Source organism: Cryptomeria japonica, chromosome 4, assembly GCF_030272615.1.
Source record: "Cryptomeria japonica chromosome 4, Sugi_1.0, whole genome shotgun sequence".
In the NCBI taxonomy this organism is placed as follows: Eukaryota; Viridiplantae; Streptophyta; class Pinopsida; order Cupressales; family Cupressaceae; genus Cryptomeria; species Cryptomeria japonica.
In genome coordinates, this window is record NC_081408.1 from 183080730 (window position 1) to 183093577 (window position 12848).

Genomic DNA, 12848 nt, shown 5'->3' on the forward strand with positions numbered 1-12848 from the left:
TGCTAGGGTATTATAAAATGTTATTCAATATATCACTATTGAAATTGGAGATGGTATAAATCATGTCATTCTTCACATACCCAACCTTTAATCCCTTCTTTCGTGGCCTTACCATTTCACTACAAACCTCAAAGCTTGGACATGTTCTGCAATCAGAAGAATCAATTACTACGTTAGGGTCACTTTTTTTCTTCAATAAATTGTTTATGAGCAACCACTAGAAAAATCTACTACCATTTTACATTTATTAGATTTATATTTGTAAATTTGAATTTTTTAATAAAAAAATAATATTTTTTTCTCTTAAGCTCTACTAATTCATTATTGAAGACTATGTAAAAATCCTAGAGAATTAAAACTATTATCTTTCATCTTAATTATGGTTAAATCTATAAACAAATCAAAATGACACACATTGAAAAACCTTTTCACCTTCCCAAAAAAGACATGAACGAAAGGATGCAACAAGACAAAGAGACAGGTGATCTCTAATAAATGTTTGCAATGAAAATGATCAAGATTATTATCAACTGACACTTATCCAATTTTCTATGAAAAAACCAAAACCCTAGAATAATATTTTTATAAGGAGAATTTAAGCCTTCCACAAAAATAAAACAGTAGCATACAACTTCCTCTAAATAATGATAGTGTCAATATACACCTTTAAACAGTAAGAAATATGCAGGAGAATGAAAGACTGAATGAATCAGGCCCTTTCACATTTGATAAGGCATGGTAGTTTAATGTCTTTGGGAAAAATAGTAACTCTCTTGGCAAGGATATCATAGAGATTAGTGTCCTCAAATATACTGAAGAGCTACACCTCAGAGACCTCCTATAGTGCAGCCATCACATAGCTCTAGAACCTCAAATCTGTCTTGAAACCCTGTGCCATTGCTCTGACCAATCATTGAAATGGAAAATTCTTCATGAGAAACTTAGTTCTCTTCTAGTATTTATGGATCTCTTAGAGAAACTATTCCAGGCCTAAATCTGTGGAACTTATTCACTTCGCTTGTTGCTGGAGCTAACTTGTGAGCATTGTGCATCAATAGCCGAATCAAAACCCTAAAAGAAGAAATCAAATTTTAGCAATAAGAACTCTATAAATTATGAAAACTTTGCATATCCTTCCTATACATTATTAAAAAACAAGACAAAAACATACCAGGATCAAAATCCATAATTTTCAAAATCCTTTGTGCATAAAGCACCTGCAAATTAGAGGCTACAAATCTAGAAAACCCCTCTGATGTCATGATAACATCCCATTTGACATAAAAAAACTTGAGGGTGAGCTTCTTCATAGTACCAACAACAAAATGGAGGCTACGCCCAACAACATAGAGCATATCATCAATGCTGTTAATAGAAAAAGGCCACTGTGCTTCGATTGCCCATGAGAAATATGATGGGGATGTATGAATGGTGGACATCAATAGAAAACCATATTTGCATTGATATTTATGTGGTTTATTTTTATCTTGCTTCATTTATCATTGGCTATTTTTTTCAACTGAATTTTTTAAATAAAAAATTATTTCTCAACTCGACTGAAATCAAAGAAGCCAATCAAAAATTTAGATTTTGATATTTAAAATAAATAATATCGATTGTCCAACAAACATTAGAAATATCTTTTAATATTTTGAAAAAATAGTTTTTGATACAAACTAATGGCGATAAAAAGTAGATGCCAAAATATTAGTCTCCTGCCTATAAAGGCAAGGACTAATAAAACAAATTAGTGATGGAAGAAAGAAAGAACATATAGCATCGCATGAAATTTTTTTATTATTAAATATATTAAATATTTGCACTATGGAATGAGCCATAAGGTCCTCAAGAGACGGTGAACATGGTTCTATACTTGGTGGGTAAAAGTCCATTGGTTCAATAATTTATGGTAAGGTTGTCTTTTAGAACAAGTCTAGAGAATGTTTGGTGGATTTTGGATATGCAGATTCATGTTTTGTGGTTTAGAGGACTTGTTCATGTGAGTTGTGCAATGTTCCAAATTAGTTTTCAGTTGATGATTTGATTGGCAAGTGGAGTTAGGATGTTTTGAATTCTATGTTGTCAACTTGTCTATTTTCTAGTTAACTATGGTGTTGTATACTTCTTGGATCATATTCTTTTGGTCTGGGTTTTCTTTGGAGGATGAGTTTGGTTAATTTTTTGAGTCTCACCATAGTTTGTGTAGATTGAGTTTTTTTAATATCTATCGGAGTATAGTTTTCGGCCAACTAGTTAATATGCTTTAATGTTTATCTACATGTTTCATTTAATACTCACTTTGGAGGATGTATTAGAATGTGTAGTTCATTGGAATCAACTTAAATGGGTTTTGTATGATGTTTTTGGGTCCCCTTTATATGATGGAGTGGACAATAATGGTTCTTATTGGTTGAAATTGTCAAATATATGTAATTATGTATATCATGTTTGTTGTCGACCTAGTTAAGGGTTTTAATGATTAAATTTGTATATAAAGGAGTGTGGATGTATGTGTGATGGTATGGAAGGATAGCGAATAGAAATATTGTGGTTTGCAAGTAAATTTGATGTTGAGGTTGTGTTAAAGTCTATAGTGAAGAGCCTTAATGATAATATCTTCTATATGAAAGAGTTTTGAGATAGAGTTTGAAGTAAGATATAACAGAGTTTTGAGAGAGTTTGAAGTAAGATATATTTGGCATGATCTTGGTCGCTTAACAGAGTGGTTCAAGAATAATTTCATTATCACGAGATCTTGTTAATTTCAATTTGAAACTATTCCTTTCTTTGTCAGAAGATAGTGAATCTTGTTACAACTTTGTATCTTGCCTTGAGATAGTATGTTTCAGCTTTGCAAGCCATTTGTATATTACTTTAAGGTTGTGTACCTTAGTTCCACAAGTCCTCTCAGTAGCAAAGAGTTATCGAGGAAAAACTGTAATATATTGTATTCATATTGAGTCTAATTATCACCATGTTTTTTCCCTACTTGGGTTCTCCATGTAAATCTGGTGTTCACGTGTTTGTTGTTCTTTACACTTTTATGATTTATTACTGCTATAACTATAGGGTTGTATTTTAAAGTTGAAAGATCGAAAATTAAGTAATTTTGAGGTCTGAACTGATTCACACCCCTCTCGGTCTTGTGTTGTGTCCAATACTTGTCTCATTTTACATTTTGCATTTTTTTCATGTACATTAATGTTTACTAAGGAAATCAAGAACATATAATTCATTGTATGTTTCTTAAGATAATTTCATTGCAAAAATAATAATAGAGATAGATTTCCTAAAGTACACCAAATTGCAAGAATAGCTATAATTATTATTGTGTGGCCTTGACAGTCATTCACTTCTAGTTAATTTAAAGCTTTACTTCTATATCCAGATAGATTCATGCTTCAAATATAAGGAAAGTAATAAGATATCAGTCCTACATAATAACAACAACAAGGATCCTTGTAATTTGGTAAATTGGAGGCAACTTAGGTTTAGGATTTTGTTTTGAATGAAATTCTCTATATAAATACAAAATTTAATTTATGAATATGCTTGTTGAAACTGCATGAGGGAAAATAAATACAATCTAGAATGACAAAAAATGACTCACTCAACTATAGATGGTCTTTGTTTGGTGGTGCTCTCATCAACGTAGACAAGCCAAAATAAATAGTGTCCCAAACCTTTCAAGAAAATAGCTAATTTTAACATTTAGCTATTAGCTCTCTCTATTATGGCATTCTCTTATATTTGAAATCTAGGACTAGGACTGGTTTTGTGTTTGCATGTTAAGTTGGCTAGTTATCTACAACAATGTTTTGTCATAACAACAATTGTCGATACGTATGCTAAGAGATGTATAGTAGTCAAAGGACTACTAATAGTAATTCATAAACAACAAAGTTTCACGATGTTAGTATTAAATACCTACAAACAATAAAATAAGCTTTACTTAATTTTTAACAAAATAAAAACTATAACCCTCTTTATCTGTAAGTCAATCAAACAAATATTGATAATAGTTAAGTGAATGGTTCTTATACTTCACCAAGTTCGCTATTTAAAGTTGTATACCTTAAAAGATGTTAGTGATCAGTTAAGAACTAAATGAACAAGCATACCAATGAAACATTACATATGAACGATAAAAACAAGTTAAACAAATATCCTCTCAAAACTATTCCATTGTTCTCTATCTCATAGGATTCCTTGAGTCATGATTGCTCTCAGATCATTGAGCAATTGAATCTTGGAATGACAAATCCAAGAATGAGTCATGTGTGATAAAATGATCTATATGCAAAGCCACTAAGATCTATATGATGATTGATAAAGCTTACTAAGATGAGATATTATTCTATGATAATGAAACTAACTATGTTTATGATACGAATATTTAAGCTACAGTAATATTCCATACTAACATGAATATGCTATTCTAATGTTATGAAATGCTTCTAAATGTGAAATTTTATGATTAAACAAAGAGAGACAAAGCTTCGTGAAATATACTATAATCCAAAAGCATGAAACTTGGATGATGGATAATGAGAGAAATGAGGCCTAGTGATAGAAGAAATGGGCAAAAGGATGGTTAAGTTTGAGTAATCTTAACAAGGGTTTGGATTGAAGGATACTCAATCCATGTGATACCTTCAAACCAATCCCATGTTGACAAGTGTTAATATGAGAAAGATTGAGAGGGGAGAGAAGAGGCATTGAATGCCTAAGGAGACATGAGGGTCACCTTAGGAGGGTTTGGTTAGGTTTGAGATAGTGGATAAATAGTTTATCCAAAGGATAAACTCTTGTACAAGAGTTGAAGGGATAACCATGGTCAAAGCAACAAATTCTTGAAGGGACCCAAGAGTTTACAGGATGGTTAAGTTAGAGGAAAGTCTCTAACCCAAGGTAGAAGGTGAATTAACCATTAATGGTTATTGAAGACTTTGGACATTAGCTTGTTGAAGACATAAAGCCTTTAATGGTTTATGACCACTTTCCATATTTTTGAGAAGTGACTCCTTCTTAAGGAATGTGCAAATGATTAGTAGGAGGATTAAGCTACAATGGAAGTGATTAGAAGAGTGTAGAAGGGGTTTAGGCATGCAAGTGGATTTGTACGAGAATGCAAGTTAGAGGGATTTTTAGGATTTAATTGAAATAAAATTAATTTATTTCAATTTATTGGTGCACCTTGCATTTGGATAGATATTTAAATAGATATTTATTTTTTAAAATGTGAATGTGAATTTTGGATTTTATTTAAATAAATCTTAATTTTTTTAAATGAGAAAAAAGGGGAATAAAGAATTAAATATTTGAAGACTTGAAGGAATTCATTAAAGGCTTGAGAAGTCTTTAGAACGAAACCATTAAAGGTTTCAAGACTTTGAGGGAAAACATTCAAGGCTTGAGAAGCCTCTAGAATGAAACCATTAAAGGTTTGAAGACTTTAAAGGAAGGGATTAAAGGCTTGAAGACTTTAAAGAAAGCCATTAAATATTTGAGTTGATGGGTTTTGGGTTAACCTTTGGTTTAGGAATGTGCAAATCATTAAAGTGTGATTACGCTAATAATAGGTGTTTGCACATGATTAGGAGGAAGGTTAACTTGCATCTTGCATTTTCTAGAATGTGAAAGCGGGGGAAGGATTTTAGGGATTTAAATAAACAATAATTTATTTAAATGTGAGAGATGGGATTTTAGGAATTTAAATAAACATTAATTCTTTTAAATGTGAGAGATGGGATTTGACAATTTTAAATAAATATTAATTTATTTAAATGTGAAATGGGATTTGTGGATTTTAAATAAATATTAGTTTATGTAAATGTGAGAGACGGGATTTGGGGATTTTAAATAAATATTAATTTATTTAAATGTGAGAGATGAGATTTAATTAAATAAACTGAATAATTTATTTAAGTAACAGGAGAAAATGGTTGGGATGAATTAATTAAATATTAATTTAATTAATAGTTGGAAAAGGGGAAATGAATAATTAAATGTGAATATAATTAATAGTTAGATGAATGATAAGTAAACAAATATAAAATTCATTTAATCAAGTGAACAAAAATAGGTGTCTACAAAATTCAATTTTGACTAATAAATTTTGAACAAATATCATCAAACTGGTTGAATATTGGACTTTGGTTTTTGGTGAGGTTGGTAATTTTGTAAACTTTACTCTTACTGCATTTGATGCTGCCATTTAGTACCTATTTAATTACTGAAAAGAAAATGAACAAATATTTAAAATGTGAATAGGATGTAAAATTATTATTGATTTTTTCACCATTAAATAAAATTATATTTAAATAAAACAAAATAGTGATGAAATAAAGGAAGAAGAAAAAAATATAGGGTCGCAAGGAAAAAGAAGATTACTAAACAAACAAAACATTTGCACCACGGACTGATTCATAAGGTCCTCGGGAGACTGTGAACACGGTTATATACATGGTGGGGGAAATTCCACTTATTCAATCATATACGGTAGCTGCTACGTGTATCAGCTTCTATATTTTAATATATAGTAAGTCATCAGAAAATACACTCTATCCGCCATAGTAGACTGAATCGTCCGGAGAATGTCTGCACTGTTCGAGAAATGGTAGAGAAAAGTCATATGATTTTATGCTACTACATACCATGTGACGCAAATCAGCCAATACATTTATATCTTTGTAAATATTTTTTAATAAAACTGCCATTGAAACAAATGTATATCGCCCACAATTGACAAATTCGTCTGTGTGATCCATCCTAACTAAAATCTAACAGCCATTATTTCACAAGTATCTCAAATTATGGGTTTAACAAGTCTAAGGAACGCGTAATCTCAAGAAACTCATTCTCCCAATTACCCTTATAAATACCTGGTTTTGGTATGCCCAATTCATATCATACAACTTTCTGCACCGATCGGAAATGAAAACATCCTCGACAATGATCAAAGCTTTCCTGTGCTGCATTTTATGGCTATCTATAATGGTTGCCATTAATGCATCAGACCCAGATCCTCTGCAGGATTTCTGTGTGGCTGATACTACTCAAGCTAATGTGAGGGTGAACGGTTTTGTGTGCAAAGACCCAAAGGCAGTGAACGCATCAGATTTCTTGTTTAGGGGACTATCTAATCCACTCTCAACAAAACAACAATTTAGGGTTCAATATTACCGCAGGTAATGTGGTAAATTTCCCAGGAGTAAACACACTAGGCATATCAATAAATCGTGGGGAATTTGCCCCTGGTGGTTTGAATCCCCCTCATATTCATCCTCGTGCTACTGAGATCATATTTGTAATGGAGGGCACTATTTTGGTTGGTTTTATCAGCTCAAATAATGTGTTGTTCTCACAAAAGTTGGAGAAGGGAGATGTGTTCGTCATACCAAAGGGCTTGGTGCATTTTCAGCAGAACGTGGGGCCATCATATGCTAGTACAATTACTGCTTTTAACAGCCAGCTGCCTGGTGTTCAAGTGATTGCATCTGCCCTGTTCAGAGCCAATCCTTCCATTCCACAAGATGTGTTGACCAAGGCATTTAATGTTAATGATCAACAGCTCAAGGAATTAATTTCTGGGCAAGCCTCTACACCTGCACCTGCACCTGCACCTACACCAATAGGACATTAATCCTTCATTATTGTTCTAATAGATAGGTCATTCTGTTGATAGAGGATCCCATATTCACCCTCTTAGGTTGTTCTTATTCTGTTCGGATTATTTCTTTCTTACTAGTTGTTTTAAAGCTGTACTGAATAAAAGCCTCATCCTTGTTGAGGTTGAATCGATCAAATACCCATAGTCATCCTCCTTGAGGCTGAACTGAATTGAATAAAGACATTAATTCTTTCGAATGATAAGAATTACGTCTTATACATTTTTTACAATGTAGGAATAATATAAACTTTCTTATTATTATCCATTGTTGCACTAAACGATTAAAAAGTTTTTGAGGCATCTATATCTATTGGCAGCTGTAACTAAATACATTCTATCGGCAGCTGCAACTAAAAACATTTTTTTATCTCAAATCGGATAGTGTAAAATCGGATCAGTATTAATAATAAAAATTGCATCGTGTATGTTGTATTGACAAACATAGATTGGTGTGGGGCAACTTGTCCTTTCTTATTTTCCTAGTATATTCGTAACCCGATTCAAGTCTTCGTGCAGTTCACATTTGCCGTGCACGTTTCGTAGCAAGTTCCGTTCAGTTTGCCGTTTCCAACAGTAGAAGGATTCCACCATTGTAGTTTTGATCCCAGATTCGTTCTGTACATACATTTGGCTGAATGTAGCGGTTATATGACAATGAAGAGCAGCGTATGAACAACAATGGACTTGCCGCTGATGCGGAAGTTGGCGACATCCACCCTTTACTTACTTCGAGGAATCTGGAAAAGCAGCTCCGGTGATAGCAATATGAATAAAATATGAAGCCTACTACAGCCATTGCATTGCTGCAACTGTAAACGAAACAAAACGAAATGAAATGATGATGAACAAAGGAATACAATTGAAACGAAACGAAAGGCTGAAGGTTTGAGAAATATGGTCCAACGAGCTTTGTAATTATTCTATTCGTGCATTTAGGTTAAAACTATTTTCAATTAAGAGGTTCTTCTCATAGTTAAGTGGTGGTGTATTGTTGCGACATTAAAGTGCAAACTCCTGCTCCAGGTTTGTGTTTTTGTTGATTTAATGTCCCCACAATGAGGTCTTCCACTTGTAATTTCATTGGTTCATAGCTCTAGGTCAATAGTGTTTCACATTTGAATCTTAGTATTGTTATATGTGGATGAGGTTCTCCTTTTGATAGCTTTAATTCAAAAATATTTCTGAGTAAAGGAAAACAGGTTTTGAAGGGACCTGAAACCCTAACACAACAAAACAATCCAGCAAAAGGGAACCAATAACAAACCAGACAATAGACAACAACAAAAACAAGAAAACAAACCCCAAAGATAGGTTACAATTTTTTTAGCACGCTCTCATTCTTTTGAATCAAATGATCATTAATGTTCTGAACCCACCTGACCACACTATCAATATGCATAACGTCTTTGTCCTTACTGCGGAGTCTTGTGGCCAAACCTGGTATAGAACTAGAGGCCACCCTATAATCCTTCATTTGCTTCTTCAATTTGATACTGGTTGGTTGGTGGGGAGTTGGAGGCATTCTTTGACAGTCCCTAGATCAACTCTGCATGGGTGTCTAACTTCCTAAGCCCATCCGCACTGTTCTCCATAGTAGATCGACTAACTACCACCACAATCCTCAATTTATCATGGACTTTGGAAATATCCTTCTCCAAAGTTTCTTCTTTGTCCATGGCCTTCTTTTAATTCTCTATCGCCTCGAGTTATCTTCTGTGTAGTGGCTATTTTTTTTAACAATTTGCACATCAGTAGTAGGACCATACCTATCCTTCAGCGAATTAATTTATGAAACAATCCACATAAGTAAGGAATGATTACCATCCATGGTATCCTTAACATTCTTTTCTATATATACATTGTTCTAAATAGATGATCTCTTTTTCACACGGTTATCTTTCCCCATAGGGGTATCAACATGGATGTCCTTATCTGACTCATTAATAATGGGAGGCTAGAGAGTAGGGTCCTCATCATGAACAATATCTTCTTTGGTTTTTTTTCTCATGGGAAACGTGGGAAGCCAAGGGACATTCCCTTTCCCCTTAGTCGAGATAGTGAAGAACTCCCCACTTTCCTTTTTCCTTTCACATCACTGCTAAGGCTAAAGGAGTTAGGGACATATTGATCAGAAGGGGTGTAGACTGAATCTTCATCCTCAAACACACCAATTTTAAAGTGGGTCTTAGCTTCCCTCCTAGGGTTTGTATGTTTGCCCAATGGAAGCCCACCATCATCCCCAGAGCGTATATCTTCTGGTTCCAAGGAATTCTCTTTAAAGAAATGATTAATATCTTTCTTGGCCCTACCCATTTTGGGGTTCTTCTAAATAGAGATTGCTTTAGAAAATTCCTTAATAAGGAGAATTAAGCCCTCACGCAAAACAGGAAATGAGGGTTTCTTCCTGTGCATCTTTAGACTATGAGACAAAGATGAAAAGAGATAGAAGGGTATAAAAATGCACTTGTCATGCCTAAAGTGATTCAGAATGACAATGATAACTAAAAGGGCTGCAGTATCAGCCATGAAGTGTCACATACCTCATGATAACTTCAGCAATTTCTGCCCACAAAGGACTAATAGAGACCCTATCATAACCACCATCAACATTCTTTCTAACTTTATAGCCTTCTCTCCATTTTCAACGAATATTGTCAAAGCTTCATCTAAGCTCTTTGTATCCCTATAAAATTTCCTTCCTTCAACTAAATCAAATCAATTCCATGACTTAGGTATAATAATTAAAGACACGATGAAATATGTTATAATACAATCCTCTCACATTCCTCGCAATGAAAGTTCTCTTTTGATAAATCTCTTAATAAGCTTTCATATTTTTAAATGTTTGAGTGAATGTACCTTTAAATAATATATAGCATGTAAATTAACACAAACATGCACTAGGTAAGTAGATAATGATTAGTGGGAGGGTGTTGTCAAGATTTAAATTGAATTTAAAATTTAAACAAGAAGGGTTAAAAATTACAATTATGGATGATCTAGGTCAAGTTTGAACTTGTAGAACTTATCAAAAATGAGGTAATGACATGAGATAAATTCACACAAGAATATGCCACTTGTAGAATTGTTATAGCACAATAGACAGTCCAGTCAAAATGTACCAAAAATAATGAAAAGGACAATAGATATATCATTAAAATTCACTCCCTTTTGATGTGAATTTGACCTTCTATGATAATGCTTGTCAAAGTAAACAAGATATCAACAAGAAAATTATTTAAACAACTTTTTTAAATACTAAAAGGATATAGATTAATTAAAATATATAGTTCATCGTTATATTCTCCTTCTAATAATAATTCCACCGAAAGCATGGAAAATTGAAAAAGTGTTTAATGAATAACACCTATGAGACACTTCAAATAAATATGGGAACTTAATTTATTTGTTAATTCATTATGATTCATTACATAATATAAAGGTAACAATTCATATTTATATTTATCGTCTGATTTTTTAATTTAAGGTTACAATTAGATAAGGAGAAAGCTTGGAGTTTCTAGAGTATTAAAGTGATTGTAGGATATTTAATGGTCCTCTTTTAACTAATTCCTCATTAAAAAAAGTGGAGTTATTTTATGAATTTTAAAATTGTCTTGGCTTTCTTTTTGGTTAATATATTTTAGTTGTGTAATCTTTTTTATCTTCTTATATGGTATATTTTTTCTTTATGTTTATTGGGTTCCTTTAGGGTTAGTGGATTAAATAGGCTTTTTATAAAAAAAATTTTGGTTAGGCAGTAAAGAAAATAGAAAAATCTATGTATTCTATAGGGTTTTTAATTATTATTATTATTTATGGTATTTCTTTTACATTAAGTGGTTTTTTTAAGTCTATCCCTAAGCAAAGCTAAATTGGTTTAGTTTCTATTATTAAGAATTTTATTTAGTAAGTTTGATATTAAGCATTTTGGATCTACTATTTTTGGGTCTCAAAGGGTTAGGAGGTATTCAATCAAATTAAGATTATTTTTATGAGATTTTATTCATTGTCTTGGTTAGTGAATGTAAGAGTTATCTTGTTGCTTCTACTAGTGCTTGTTTATTTAAAGCTAGGTCTTGTAAATCTATCAGGTTTATAGATAATATTTTAGTTAATGGAAGATTGAATCTTTGGGAGACCTTTGAATTTGAGTTTAATATACCTATATAGCAGAAGGAACTTAATCTATAATTAAATTTATTGATTTATGAGAATTTTCATAGTTGTAATTTAGGATTACAAAATTTAGAATAATATATAATATTCTAGTTATAAAAACTTCTTATAGGCCACTCCAATTTTTTAATTTGCCATTTTATTCTAATAAAATGTGTGGTTGAGCATGCTAAAAAATTTATGAAGCCTTCATGATTTAGTACATTATTTGACAAAAGGGCTGGACAAAATATTGTGTAGTAACATTGAGTTTAAGAAGCATTTTTCTTAAGTAAATGCTTTTGATTAAAAATTTTTGTGGGAATTGTCATTTTAAATTGATGTTAGGATTTTAAATCTTGTATGGACATGTTTAATGAATTTGTTTAGAGTGATCATCAAGCTAATATTTTTTAAAATTGATTTCCTCCTTTCTCGAATATAAGTTAAAATAAGAAGTTAATTGATTTGATAGTTTATTTGGGAAAATAGGTAGTTCTTTGCATCCTTTGAAAAATTATATGTTAAGATTCTAGATTTTTTATGGATTGGTAGGAATGGTCATGTTTCCCAAGAAAAGGATAATTTCCTCACTATACTTTCATAAAATATATAATTACTATGCTAGATAATAATGTGGGGTTATAGTTGAATAAAAGAAGGAAACCCATAACAAATTTTATTGATAGTGATTACAAAACTCTTAGTAACCTCACCACTCATAATTAATGTATTTTTAATAAGTTATCCTTTGATAATGATAGTTGGGACCAGTAGAGATACATTATGATTATTGATAGTGATGATCATAATATATTGAATCTTTCTATGGATTCATCTATTATGAGGGTTGTTTGAAATAATATTATTTATAATATTCTTGTGAATGATATTGATGTTCTATCTTATTTTCATTTGTAGTTTTTAAAAATTGAGGCTAAGAATGATGTTCTTCATCTTATATTGTATTTTTTTATTAGTGGTCTCTCTCAAGTTATTATTTTTTCTCTTATTAAAG

General features: G+C 31.9%; 1 pseudogene; it reads left to right on the plus strand.

The window, feature by feature from the left end:
- The first annotated feature begins 6996 nt into the window (after window positions 1–6996).
- Window positions 6997–7645, plus strand: LOC131028128 (germin-like protein subfamily T member 1; annotated as a pseudogene).
- The last annotated feature ends 5203 nt before the right edge of the window (window positions 7646–12848 follow it).